Raw genomic sequence first — 14,106 nt, forward strand, 5'->3', positions numbered from 1 at the left:
CAATTTTCAAGAAGAGTGTAGAAGACCTTGGTCTCCCTTCACTGCCCCGTAAAAAGTATGGAGAAGATTATTCTGGGAGTTATTGAAAAATCTGAAACACAGTGCAGTCACTGGCCATAGCCAACACCAGATCAGAGAAAGTCCTGCTTAAGTAACTTAATCTTATTTTACAACAAAGCTACCAATCTGGTTGACCATTGTATTTGATCATTAGAGGGTGAAACTTAGCATCCACATATCACACAGCATCTGCATAGATTTCAGTAGATGGCAGTAATTTGACCAAAGTGGGAAAGCTTTTCACAGAGTCATACAGAAACACAAAATACCTGAGTTTGGAAGGCACCTCTGTGAAACCTGGCAATAAATTCAGAGCCTTCAGCAGTTCATTCAGGGTCTTTTGCAAACTGACATTCTGTATACAGTTGTTTTTCCCAGATAAGCAGGACATCTGGAGCCTAAAAGCAAAGTCTGAACATTCCATAAGCTGTGGGGAGATGTACTGTACTCTGCTAGAGCTGATAATATAGGCACTGTAACAAGGCAGATGAGATAATTAGAAACTTATTCAGCAACTAATTTTACATAAATAATTTCTTGATCAAATATGCAACCTGACCTACTTAGCACACAATTTTTTGGCTGGATAGCATCTCCCAGTGGAACCTCATGACCACCAATGACCCCTTGCAAGAATCCCCTATTAACACAGAGTATGTGTAGTATTAGATTTTAATACGTATAGCAGTTTAGAGAATAGATGGGCACTTCATGGAAATTGTATGAATATTCACACTTGTTGAATGTATATAATCTGTGTGCTTTAGCTCATGTGTATGCATGATAGGAGTGATCCCTCGTGCACCCAGTGCTGCAATAAAGTAATGTTGACTTTCTAACCTGTGATTCAGGTTGGCAAGTTTCATTCCTAGGTTTTGGTGGCAAGACCATCTCCAAGACTGGAGACTCCATTAAATGACAGAATGAATATTTCATACTGTATTATAGAATCATAGTATCATAGAATCATTTGAGTTGGAAGAGACCATTAAAGGCCATCTAGTCCAACTCCCCTGCAATGAACAGGGACACTTACAGCTCCATCAGGTGCTCAGAGCCTTGTCCAGTCTGACCTTGAGTGTTTCCACCAGCTCTCTGGGCAACCTGCACCAGTGCCTCACCACCTTGACTGTAAAAACCTTCTTCCTTATATACAATATAAATCTTCCTTTTAGTTCGAAACCACTTCCCCTTTGTCATGGCTTTATGATTTTTTGTTATTAGTATTTCACATCATAACATCATGTAGTGCACTGGGAGTTAAAGAGTCCAGTAGACTGTCAATTGTTCCAGGTATACATTTCTCAGAAGAGAAGAACAACTACAAATCCCAGAAGACTTTCACTGTTCTGTTTCCGTCTTCTGTTTAGAGGGAAAGATAAAGCTGCTCATGAGTCACAAGACTGCCTCTTCTTTTATTGCTCGGCTCTGCAGTTGTGCTCCCCAGCCATCTTGCCTTCAGCATTAGAGTAAGCTCTTCGGTTTTGGACACTCTCTCTCATTTTATTTGATTTCCTAGCTTCAATTCCAATTATACTGTATTATATTGTGTTATCTCGCATTCCAATATCTTATTTAGTAAATCAGTTTTCTTCCTCAGCTTGTTGCCACAGTTTTGTTCTTAGGCCCATCTCCCCACCTTTCCCCTTTTCCCCTCTCTAGGTGTGTGGGTCCATGGGTCCCCCCCCGTCCCCCTCCTCCCCATATAAGTCACAGAACTGGTCCAAACTGGCCCAAAACTGTTAACACCCTTGCCCTATCACGACAGACCCAGCTGAAAAGCCTGTGCCCTTCTTTCTTACAGCCCCCCACTTAAGAACTGAAAGGCTGCTCTCAGGTCTCCCTGGAGCCTTCTCTTCTCCAGGTTGAACAGCCCCAGCTCTGTCAGCCTGAACGATGTCATGCTCCACAATAGGGCTACGCTAGCAGGACGGAGGGGGCTAGCTGCACGTCCTCTGGCTGAGCCACACCAAGGGTGCAGGACGTGCTTAGCGGTTGTCCACGACCCCTGTGGGTCCCTTCCAACTCGAGATACTCTGTGGCCCTAAAGCTGTAGCATGAAAGAATACGTGCAATCAAGCACTGCGCATTAACAACTTCTAACTCCACGTTACAGTTCGCTCCTACAAGCCGGCGGGACGCCATGGCGGGAGCCCCTGGCAGAAGCAGAACCGACCCCGCACCTGACCAAAGCCCAGACCCGACTCGCCGCAGCTGCCGCCCCACTTCCGGCTTCCCCGCCGCGCCCCCACGTGCTGACGTTACGGCGCGCAGATGCCGGAAGCGGAACGGGAAGGAGGAGAGGGGCGGGTGGCGCGAGCGGTGGTGGTGCCGGGCACCTCCCGCTGACAGCGCCGTGCCTGCCCCGCCCCGCTCCGCCAGCGACGGGCGCCAGGTACGTACTGCGGCCCTGCGCCGGGGGCTGGAGGGGGCGCGAGCGGCCTCGGCCCCGCCACCGCCACCGGCCTCGCGGGGCCGCCACGCTGTCGGGGGGAGCGGGCCCGTGTTTCGGCCTCGTGGGCCGCCGGGCCTGGGCTGCCGCCCGCTGCGCTGTAGAGAGCGGGAGCGGCAGTCGGGCTGCCCGTCGGTCCGCGGCGCGGCGGGCAGCTGTGGGGCGCCGCTGGCAGCAGGCGGGAGCAGTGGGCGGCCCGGGCACGCTGCTCGCTGGGCCCGCAGCTGCTGGGCTGGTCCCGTCCCTGGGAGCGGGCCCATGCCACACCGCACGGAGCATGTTTTTGTCCAGAATGCACGGTCGTAAGCATTACCGCAAGCTTCCGGTTCTCTCGGTGCTCTCCCTCTTTACAGCAGCTTTCTCTCTTGTTACCTTTTGCAAGTTTTCCTTGTAGTCACCAACAGGAAAAAGTCCTTGGGAGAACTCAGGTCTTCTGACCTACTGCAAAGCCAGACCTGAGCCATCGCTTCCGCTCAGGGCTTTGCTCTCTTGGCATTGTGAGGCTGAGAATATCTTTCTGGATGGAGGTCTCATTTAGTTGGTTGGGCACCTTGGAAACCTTCATCAAGTCTTTGTCATTTCTGTGTTGTGCAGAGTTAAACTTTTCCCCTGTACTTGGCACTGGTGAGGCCGCACTTTGAGTACTGTGTTCAGTGTTGGGCTCCTCACTACAAGAAAGACGTCAGGGTCCTGGAGTATGTCCAGAGAAGGGCAACGAAGCTGTGAGGAATCTGGAGCACAAGTCTGATGAGGAGCAGCTGAGGGAGCTGGGGTTGTTCAGTCTGGAGAAGAGGAGGCTCAGGGGAGACCTTATTGCTCTCTACAACTCCCTGAAAGGAGGCTGTGGTGAGGTGGGGTCAACCTCTTGTCCAGGGTAGCAGTGATAGAATGAGAGGGAATGCCCTCAATTTGCTCTGGGGCAGGTTCAGGTTGGATATTTGGGAAAATTTCTTCTCTGGAAAAGTAATGATGCACTGGCACAGGCTGCCAAGGGAGGCAGTGGAGTCACCGTCCCTGGAGGTGTTCAAGAACCGTGTGCATGTGGCACTAAGGGACGTGGTTAGTGGACATGGTGGAGGTGGTTTGGGGCTGAACTAGATGATCTTTTCCAACATGTATGACTCTATCAAACATAGGAAGGTAGCTTTTATTTTAAATTACCACTGTTGCTAAGTTTTGGTTTGGCAGTTAGGTAACTCAGACTTTGTTGTTATGGAAGACACGTTTTGCATCTCAACAAATGTGTACAGTGCCTGTTAAAGAAATGTTGGTTTCTCTCCTTGCCTTTCAGATAATTAATGCTAACCAGAGTGCTGCAGGGGCCCAGATGCTCGGTGTCATGTTAGCCTAATTGACATGTCCTCAAAAAGTGCAGTATATGCTTTACTGCATTTCTGTGCAATGTTTTTAGATAAGGCAGCAAGTTTGAGTAAGCACCTAACAGGCATCGGGCACAATGCACATGGTTGGTGAGAGGTGTGTTAAAAAATCAACAGCAGCTGAAAGACAGCGTGATGTCACTGGTCTCAACCATACCATGATTTGGTAACACAGAAAAATGGTACCAGAGTGGAGGATCATGACAGTGTTTGCCCTCATGATAGCAGAAAGGTGGAGACGTTCCACTCACTAATGTTTTCTTGCAATTGTTGATAAGAGTGCAAGCAAAAGAGGGTGCATCTTGTGCTACCCACAGCACAGCTATGTGATTATGTTGGTTAGAGAAAGCCAGGAGAATATTAAAATTAAGTATTTTGAAGTCATGTAAGAAAATGCTAATATGCTCTAATGTTAGGACGATGAAAATCTTAGCTTTACGACACTGGTGGTCTGTTGGGCAGCAATGCTACTGCAGTTACCTGGTGACAGCAGCGTGTCCCCTTGTGCCCCCTTCTTGCTTTCTGACGTGCCCCTGCCCAAACACGGTGGGTTAACACAGGTGTGATATTTACAGAGCTGACCTGACACTTTTTATCTGAACTGGGTTAGCAGGTGCTGGTAGGCTTAGGAACGAGATGAAAACTTTCAGCCGGCCAGGAGTACCAAGCAGCTGGAGGCAGATGGACATCGTTGTTTCAGAAACATAGTGCGTGCTGAGAGTGCTGGCTACCTTACTGAAATACATTTAATTATTGCAGCTTTCTTGCCAGTGTCTGGATTTTGCCTTTTTTCTTCAGATTGCCTTTTCAATGGTTGTGGCCAATTATGACTATATGTTAATCTGTTAGTTGACTCTTTACTGAGCTGTCTTTTATCTCGCAGTTAGCTAATGTCTGGGAAAGCTTTTCCTTTTAAATACTCAGTAGGGAGTTATGTTTTGGTCTTTCATCCTTTAAGTTCACAACCTTATTTTTTTACCCTTGAAGACTCAGCTCTGAGGTTTTGGAGGTTTTGTCCATTCTGGTCTCCATAGAAAAAGTCCTGAATACGAATCTATTGCTGGTACTTTGAATTTGACCCACTGTTCCTTTGGGGAGCAATGTGCTGTGGTGACTGTGGAGTTTTTTACATTTACAGTAGATTCCTGGAATTCTTTGAAGTGTACATGCAAAAGATTAATGCATATCTTTTAAAAAAGTTTTCCACTTGCTTACTGAAACAAATTACTTAACAGTGGCCATGAAGACATCTGCTTATGAAACTTAATGCTGCTCTGTGATTTTTATTCCGTCTTTCAAGAGGTGTTTCTTTCTCTTTGTAACTGTGATTGTATGTATATCTACTTAGTCTTCAGTTTCACAGATTTTCTCTCAGTGAGATTCTTGAAGTACAGTTTGATGTGTTGAAAATGGTTATTTTGCCTGGATGTTTTTCAGTGTTTTAAAACATTGAGGTTAGAATGTGCATCATATATGCTTATATAATTTTTTTTATTTTTTTTTTTACTGGAGTGAGGACTCCAAGTCAGGAAGTGAATCCAGCTAACACAGAACCTGACAAATGAACTGTTGCTTTCCAGTTGCATCAACTTGCTCACAAGCATTGCTGGGTGCCTTCATCACGAAGGATGTAGGAGGGGCTGGGAGAGGGGAGAAGTGAAGAACTGTTTGTCCTGAGGGCTTCAGCAGATGGTGAACCTGCGGCCCCATTTACCTTCTACTTGAACTGACTGTGGGAATATGCCTCCTTGTCAGTTTGTTAAGCTCTCTGCTAATGTGAGTTAATTATTGACAATGCTGCTAGTTAGAATGGTGTCCTGCTCTGTGGGCTGGTGCTGCTGTAGATGGAAATTGTGAATGATTTCCTAAGATGGCTTGTCTGGATTTGTCTGTATTGTAATCTTCATAAATTTGCCATTTTCTGTTTGCAGTTAAATCTTCTTGGATATTTGGTTCTGAATTCTCTGGACTTTTCAGCTGCAGTGTACTAGTCTGCTGACCTACTGAGCTTTCTTCACATCTTTATGCATGACAAAAGCTGCTGATGAGACATAGGAGAAATGGGTTCTCCTGTTTCACATCTTGCCTGAAATTTTTTTTATCTTAGGAAGAAGCCATAGTAGACCACATTCTTGTTTTATTTCTTACACATGCTGGAAGCTAGTAGTTCTGTTGTACTTTGCAGCTGTCATATAACCACTGTGCTGGAAGGAAAACTATCCTGTTTTTTTTTTTTTTTAAGTATTGACTGATTGTCTGAGAAGCTGGACAGCATGATTCTGATTGACTGTGTTGTCAGTGTACCAAGTACACTACAGGTTGGCTTGAATGTTGTGTCAAAGATCAAATGCAACAGATAATGTGGTGGTTGTAGTTTCTTTTAAATTTCCGCAAGCCTGGCTTCACGAAGACTTGAAATTCACATTTGAGTGAATATTGTATTTGTATTGCACCATTAGCATATATTCCATGCAAGTCTCAGTCTTCTTGTTTAACTGAAAATGGTGCTAAGCCGTATTCATTGTCTACTTTTTTCTTTCTTGCCCTTAGTATACACAAACAAATTTGACATCGTCTAGCTTTTTTTTTTTCCCAACAATAAGCATCTAATTCATCCTGCAGAACATGCTTGTTGTCCAAGGAAACATGATATTGATTAAGAGGAGCAGATTTAAGTAGAAACAACCACCATGGTTAAAAACAAAACTGGAGATATTTTTAAAAGGAGAGGTATATTAACAGGAAAATTTGGCAGTGAAAGAGGTAGTAGAGAACTGCATTCCATGTAGGTTGCTCTAAAAGAAATGCTCTCTCCTTATCTAAAAGGAAACTGCAACAGATACAAAGAGCACAACATCACTGTTAGATAGAGCGAGTTTTTGGCTGTAAAATGCTTTTTTCCAACATAGTCACTACCACTAGTTTTGCATTTTTGCCAGTGATAAACAAGGCCCTGCATGCCATGCTCATTAAAATCTGCACCATCAGAAATGACCCACTGTTTCATGGTTGCTATGACAGCACTGTTGCTAAGAAAATGTTGCTCGCACAGTCCATCTTTCATTGTCCCAAACAGATGTCAGAAGACACTAAATCCAGACTGTATGGTGAGTGGTAGGACAGTCCAGCCGAGATGGTGTGCTCCACCTCCACCATCCTAAAGCTGGTGTGGGCCCTGGAGTTATTGTGTTGCAAGAGAAAAGTTGTCTTCTTCTGTGACCGGACTTTGGAAGTTTGAGCCTTCCACTTAGTCAGTGTTGCATCTTGTCACTGGTAATGATGCAATCCAGAAATCTGTCACTTTCAGCCTCATATTGGTTCAACGAGTCCTGACAAACTTGTATGCAGTGTACTTTCTGTTCCTGTGTGAGCATTTGTGGGACTCACCTGGCTCAAACTTTGTTATATTCCAATGTTGCCACTATACAATACCTTTGAAGCTGATATTCATCTCCCAACTTGTAAGACCATATTAATGTAGCTGTCCACATCCAGCCAGTGAGAGAGAGATCAGAGCAAGCAGAGACATCGAAATCAACAAAGCTGTTCTAATTGCAGACTCTTATTTGATACATTGTACTCCATGAGTAAAAAAAATAATGAAGGCATCTTGTTATTTTAATGTAAATGCTTACATTTTGGAACAAGATAATTTGAAATTTAAAAAAAGGAATTATCAAAGTGATAGCATCTTTTTTTTTTTTTCCACTTTAACTGTCTGTGTTTCCTACTTGCCCATGTTCAAACCAGCCTGAAAAGTTCTCATAGGGCAGTTGCATGTTCCTTGCCTTTTTGTGTTCCTAGTTCAGTTTTACCAGGTAATGAACTGAATCTGGAAGTTGATAATTGAAAGAAAAAAAAAAAAGATAAAAAGAAATAAAGGAAGTCTTCACTCTGAACAGCTGCCTGTTCTGGTTTTACTCAGATCTGATTCCCCGAGTTGGTTCATGGTGCATTGCTACAAACAGTTCTGTCAGCACAGCTGAGAGGGTAGCGTGGGTAGGGGGTGGGTCTGCTTAAGTCATTTTGCAAAAACGTGTTTGGGAATATGGACCTTTGATTTTAAGTCCTGGGGGCAGAAAGTGTCTTTGTTCCACATTTGTTCTCTACGACACAGTGAGGTACTTGTTATCTGTCCGGATGAAGTCGAACACAGCTTTCTCTTGGGTTGGATTTAACATTTCTCAGCATAAGAAGTCGTCCTGATTTTTTTTTTTAATAAATTTTAAACGTGTTCTGATAATGGTGGCATGAGAGCTCCAGGTTATGTCACTTGTCTTAAGTCCTCTGTAATAGTGAAACTTAATTTCCAACAAGATGCAGTAGGTGCATAACCACCATGCCATGTGAGATTTCTATCTGCAGCTAGCATCCTCGCTTATGCTTTATTTCTTAAGATGTAATTTTTAGTTGTCAGCAATTTAAAAATAGACATTTTAGGCTTAAAGTGCCATGTGATCCCCATTTTTGCTCTAGCAAAATAGGTTATGTATCTTGCATTACCAACTTCACTAATAGCAGGCAGGTAGAATGTATGTTCCTGAAGGACTGCGTTAACACCGGTATCTTCCCAACATCATTCTTTGGAGGTTTTTTTTTCTTTTAATACTTTGTTATGGTTATTCTGTTTTCCTTGTTTTTCTTTCTACTGAATATTTAAATAGTAAGAAAAATTAGGATAAATTAGGAAGTTCAGATTTTGCTGGCTTAGCAATGTCTGTAGGAAACATTTAAAATAACATTTTTGTTTTTAAAAAATTCTTGACAACTGTCATCTTCAGAGAGTATTATTAACAGAAGTGTAAGAAAGCTTGATGGATGTGGCAGGATTAAAGTATCTAGCTTTCTGTAAGAGGATCGTGGTGTGGATAATGTTCTATTTTTGTTTTCACTGCTTGTTCTAAACTTCACTTTCATTTCAATGCAGAATAGCAGATAAATTGCAGTGTTTTATTTCATGGGAAAGAGTGGTCAATAACTTTCCTGTGAGTATAGTCAAGTATAGGGATGGTGCCCGAAGAGATTATGGAATTGCCATCCTTGAAAACATACAGAACTTAGATGGAGAAGTGCCTAACCATTGTGTTTTAATAAGTCTTGCCTTTAGTAGGCAAGCTGTCCCTTCCCAGGTGCATGACCGTGTGGTATGGAGCCTCTGTGCTTTGAATAGCAAATTTAGCAAGGTCTACTTTTGGGTAAGGGAAGGCATCAAGTTGAGTTACAGTATGTAAACACCTCCAATGATTCAACAGTACAGCACCTGCTATGCCCTTTTAGTTGTTTGGACTTGTGCAGCAGCAGCATGGAACAACCAGTAGTTGTTCCTCCACAGGCTTGGGGTGAGAGTGACCAGTGAAAATGGACAGAGGGAGCTGGGTCTCTGGAAAACCCTTGGGGGCTTTCATAGTCCCCTGTTCATTCTGCAGCATGAATTAAACTAGGTGGTGGGAGTGAGCAGGAGGAGGTTTGGAACAGGTTGTTGAGTTGGCAATATCTCTGTTTAAGCTCTTGATGTGAAAGGGCAAATGAGGGTAGCTTAGGAAAGAAGGAAATGGATTGATAGTTGGAGCTCTCAGGGTAAACTAATGCCAAGTGGGACTGGGAACTTATGGGAAAAACAGAAGAGAGTGGTTGAAAGGCAGTAAAATATGGGGAAGGAAGAACTGAGTATGGGAGAAACGTTAGAGTTATTCTTGAAGCTTGGCAGAGGAAGGTCAAACAAGAAACTAAATAGCTATGTACCAAGTGAGCATCTCCATTCTGTGCGCTCAAAAAGGCAGAAGTGTGTTGCAAAAAAAAGTGCCTTCGCTTTTGTAATGACTTGGATGATAATGACAGAGTACATTCGTTATTTTACGGAGAGTAGCAGACCAAGTTCTTTGGCGAGTAACTTCAGAATTTCAAATGGCTTAGAAAAATTAGAAAAACAGTGTGGAAGAAGTGATACAGTACGAAAGAACAAATGCAAAGGAGCATGCTTAGGCTAGATAGTTCCCTCTGTAAGTGCTAAATAGCAGTAATTACAGAAAAAAATAACTCCAGATTTTAGATGATTCATAGTCTGAACATGAGTAAGTAACATTATGCTGTTGCAAAAAGAGTAATCATTCATCTGGAGTATTTGCTTAAAAGTTATATACTTGAAAATGTCATGTGATAATTTCATTCTTCTGCACGTTGCTTGTACTTGGTCAGTATGAGGCATCACATTTAAGGAGTTCAAGCCTGTGGGAGAGTCTTTTAGGGGAAAATACATGAATTCTTTACACTCAGGGAGACTAAGACATGATTACAGTCTGCAAGATGGAAAGGGTTGCTAAAGGGCATGTACAAAGGGCATAAATTTCCAAACTGTTGATAGTGAGAAGCTAAAGGGCTGTAACAAAAGACATTCAAGTTAGGAAAACTACCTTCCTGAGACGTCATGGCAGACGGGACTTTTATTGAGAGTGATAAAGTTTCCCCAACCCCCCCTTTCCTTTTTCTCCTCTTTTCTCTAGGCTAAATAACACCTGTTCCTTCTGGCACTCCTCACAAGGCTTGTTCTCCACACACTTCCTTGACTTTGATTTTTTTTCACATTTTTTGTATATGACTGGAGTTCAGTACATGGGAGCTGAACTAAATGTGCATGAATAACTCAATTTTGATACTTCTGGATACTTATAGAATTGACAGTGTTTTCAGAGTGTCAGTGGTAATGATGGTGTACATATTTATCTCGTGCTGCCATCTATGGAAAGACAGTATAGACAGTTTTTAAGGCTCCGTGCATCTACAAGATGATTTTATCCAGCTTGAAGACCTTCTAATGATCCTAAAAGAATGATTGCCAGCATTGTCAGATTTCCCATTTGTCATGGCTGTGGTCTTGTAGGTTTTGAGTTTCTTGGTGGTATATTTTGGCTGTTTCACACAAATTGAAGAATTAGAACTAAATGCCTTACTACACAAAAAAGTAAAACACCTTAATCCACAGGCTGCAATTCTCACTCATGCTGCTTGTAATGATTTTCACATCCCATGTTTAAAGTTGTTCTTTTGCTATTCTGACATATAACTAACATGTATAAATGCATATTTGTAAATGTACAGACACCCACTTTGTGTAGTGTCACTCCTTTGCCCTATGTAGTGTCACTGAGAGCTGGGCTGTTCTGGAAGTTGTGATCATTTCCAAGATCAGAAACTCCGTAAGCTATCCGGGCACCCTGTTCCAGTGTTACCACTCTAAGAGTAAGAAGTTTTTCTTGCATTCAGATGGAATTTGCTATGGTTCAATTTATGCCTGTTTTCTGTTGTCCTTTCACTGAACACCACTGGGAAGATACCTCCTTAGTAGTCTTTATTCTCCCCATCAGGCATTTAGTAGGCACTGATAACACTTCTCCCCTCCTCACCATTTTTGTACCAAGCCTCCTCCAGGCTGGACAGTCCCAGCTCTCTCAGCCTCTTCAAAGAGTTCAAATGCTCTTACTGATCTTTGCAACCCTTCACTGGACTCCCTAAGGGTATGCCCATGTCTGTTCTACTGGGGAACCCAGCGCTGCTGGCACTGATTTTCTAAAGCAGACCAAGATGTTGTTGCTAGGATCTTTTTTACTAATTTGCTTCTTCAGGTCTCATTTGAAATTTTGAGTGACTTTATATACACAGTCTAAAAAGTGTTTCATGCTCTCTCCTAAACTGTGGAATTTCCTCTTTCCAAGTTGAAGCAGCTTGCAGCAATATTAATGATGTTTAGTGAAGCTTCGGAGGCTGTTGCCCAAAAGATCTACCCATTGAAACAGAGCCTGAAATGGCTCCTGCAAGATCGAGAAATATTCTAAAGCTGAGCCATTTTCAGGTGTAGGCTTATTTTGGTAGTTGCTTTCCATTTAATTTGAAGTTTTGTCACAGATGGAAGCTGATATACTGTTTGCAACAGAAGCAGGAATATATTTACTGATACTGTCCACTTTGTTAAAGCACTGTGACTTAGCAAGATTCAGGATGTCTGGATACACTTGAGTAGTTACAGCTTAGAGTTAAACATACTCATACAGGAGACCCTCCTGTTGAGTCATGAGGTTCCCTCTTTCTTTCTAAAGATCTTGAACCACAGAGACAAGGAGCCTAAGTGCAGCTGAATCCACTTCTAGTCCCAGACTTCGTTTGTGGTTTTATGTCTGCAAGATTACATGTACACAATCAAAGATACAATCTTAGCAAAACTAGCAAAGCTTAAAACTATTAGTCACTTACTGAGGATCTGTATCAGCAAGGCATCTTGACATCAAGGTGTAATGGATTCTGTACAGGAGTAACAAGTATCAAGAGGCATCCCTACTGAATGGAGATCCTGTCATGCAGGAGAGCTCAAGGGACTTTTAGGCTGCTCACTTTTCATGAGTAAGGTGCTTGAGTGGTAGTATCTAGCACATGCTCAACTGGCACCTTTTGAACCAGGTATCTGCTGCTGGTTCTTTGAGTACCCAGTTTGAGACAGCATTGTGGTCATTATCTGTCTTGGCAGTACTTTGATTGTTACCGGTCCTGAACAAGATCTTTGATGCCTCACTGTCCACAGGAACAAGATCTTGAATACAACAGCCAGGCTGAAGGTGGATGTTGCGAGCAGGGAGGGAGCACACCATCACAACTTTATCACTAATTCTCATGGTAGTTAATTACCTGGCTAGTTAGAACATATTCTACATCTGCTGCACTGGCATTCATTTTGAGGTAAAGACAGCTCACCAGGTAAAGCAAAAGCCACATGTGCAACCCCAGCAAAACAAGGAATCTGTACACTGCTTCCTAACTGGCAGGCAGATGTTCAGCCACTTCCAGGCAAGCAGGGCTCATTGTGCATAACAGTTTCTTGAGCAGACAAAAATCATGATTCTGTGTTCCCCACTTCCTCCTTTTTTCCACCACCTTTTATTGCTGAGCACAATACCGTATAGTATGAAACACCCCTTTGGTCAGTTGGGGTTGGCTGTCCTAGTTCTGTTCCCCCGCTAGCTCCATGTGCAGTTTACTCCTTGTTGGCTTGGCAGTGTGAGAAACAGAGAAGCCCTTGGCTCTGTGCAGAGCTGCTCAGCAACTTTGGGTGTGCTCTCACCACTGTCTTTGTCATAAAACCAAAGCATGGCATCGTACAAGCCTCTGCAAAAAAAATGAACTTAATCCCAGCCAAAAGCTTGATAGCACATTGTAACATGGGTTCTTGCAAACTTTTTGTCTTGCTGTAAGTTTTCTTTACAGATTCATTTTGCATTGTCCTGCTTCACTTCTAAATTAAATCTCTTATGTAAGGACACTTTTAAAGATAATACTATTTCAACGTCTTACAGGTTTTCTTAAAATTCATCTGTTATGTGAGAAAGTTGGTAGTATGTTTTACAGGAGTCTCTTGTTACACTGGATGAGGCTGATGCTGGTTCATATTTTTGCATGTAGTATGCTATATAATGTATCTCTGCTTTTCTTGCATTCGTTTCCGTGTAGTTTTAGGAAGCAATGTGGTCAGCTGCTGTAGAGAGGTGGGCAGAAGAATAAGTGCCTTAATGTGGACAGGCCTTAGTACACATGTAGGTTTTCATATGATTTTTGAGGTTTAGGTATTATTCACATCATCTTAAGGAGACATAAAGGTAGAATAGTGCAATGGATTGTTTACACATGTCCTGTAATTACTGTAACTGTATTGATAAACTCTGTTGTAGCTGTTACATTTTTCAGCTACTGCAGTATTCAGATTAATAAGATATGTTTAACAGCAGTATTCCTTCTGAAAAATCATCTAATCTCAGTCTGAAATTGTTAACAATTGAAATTGTTAACAATTGGGGAGTCCTCTATTTTCTGTGACACTTCATTTTCATTAATAGTTTTTGTAATTTTTGAGGCTGATTATTTGTTAAAGTTGACCCAAAGAACAATAAAAGATGCTTTAAAGGAAGTTCTTTGTCCATTGTTAGTCATTTTAAATAATACTTGGAATGATAAGGAAATCCTGGAAGATGAGAGTAGTGCTGATGATATATCAGTACTTCATAGAAGAGGATAGGTCAGTGCAGACAATAATAGATCAGACTGTCACAACTTGGTTAAATGAATGGAATATTAATGGAAAATTATATTAATAATTAAATGACAGAATAAACTTTATTCATTTAGATTAGGGTTTGCTTGATTACAGTTACTAATGCAGTATAATGGATTTAATAT

At 42.3% G+C, this 14,106-nt stretch overlaps 1 protein-coding gene across 3 annotated transcripts in view; it reads left to right on the forward strand.

Moving 5' to 3' along the window:
* FAM172A (family with sequence similarity 172 member A) overlaps positions 2,311-14,106 on the forward strand; it is a 266,705-nt gene continuing 254,909 nt past the window's right edge. Inside the window, exon 1 of one of the 3 annotated variants that reach the window (XM_021379622.1) lies at positions 2,311-2,455. The gene's annotated coding sequence lies outside the window, so the exon portion shown is untranslated. The remainder of the gene's footprint in view (positions 2,456-14,106) is intronic. The other 2 variants (XM_021379623.1, XM_021379624.1) reach the window with 2 other exon arrangements.

The sequence above is a fragment of the Numida meleagris genome, chromosome Z (genome assembly GCF_002078875.1).
Source record: "Numida meleagris isolate 19003 breed g44 Domestic line chromosome Z, NumMel1.0, whole genome shotgun sequence".
In the NCBI taxonomy this organism is placed as follows: Eukaryota; Metazoa; Chordata; class Aves; order Galliformes; family Numididae; genus Numida; species Numida meleagris.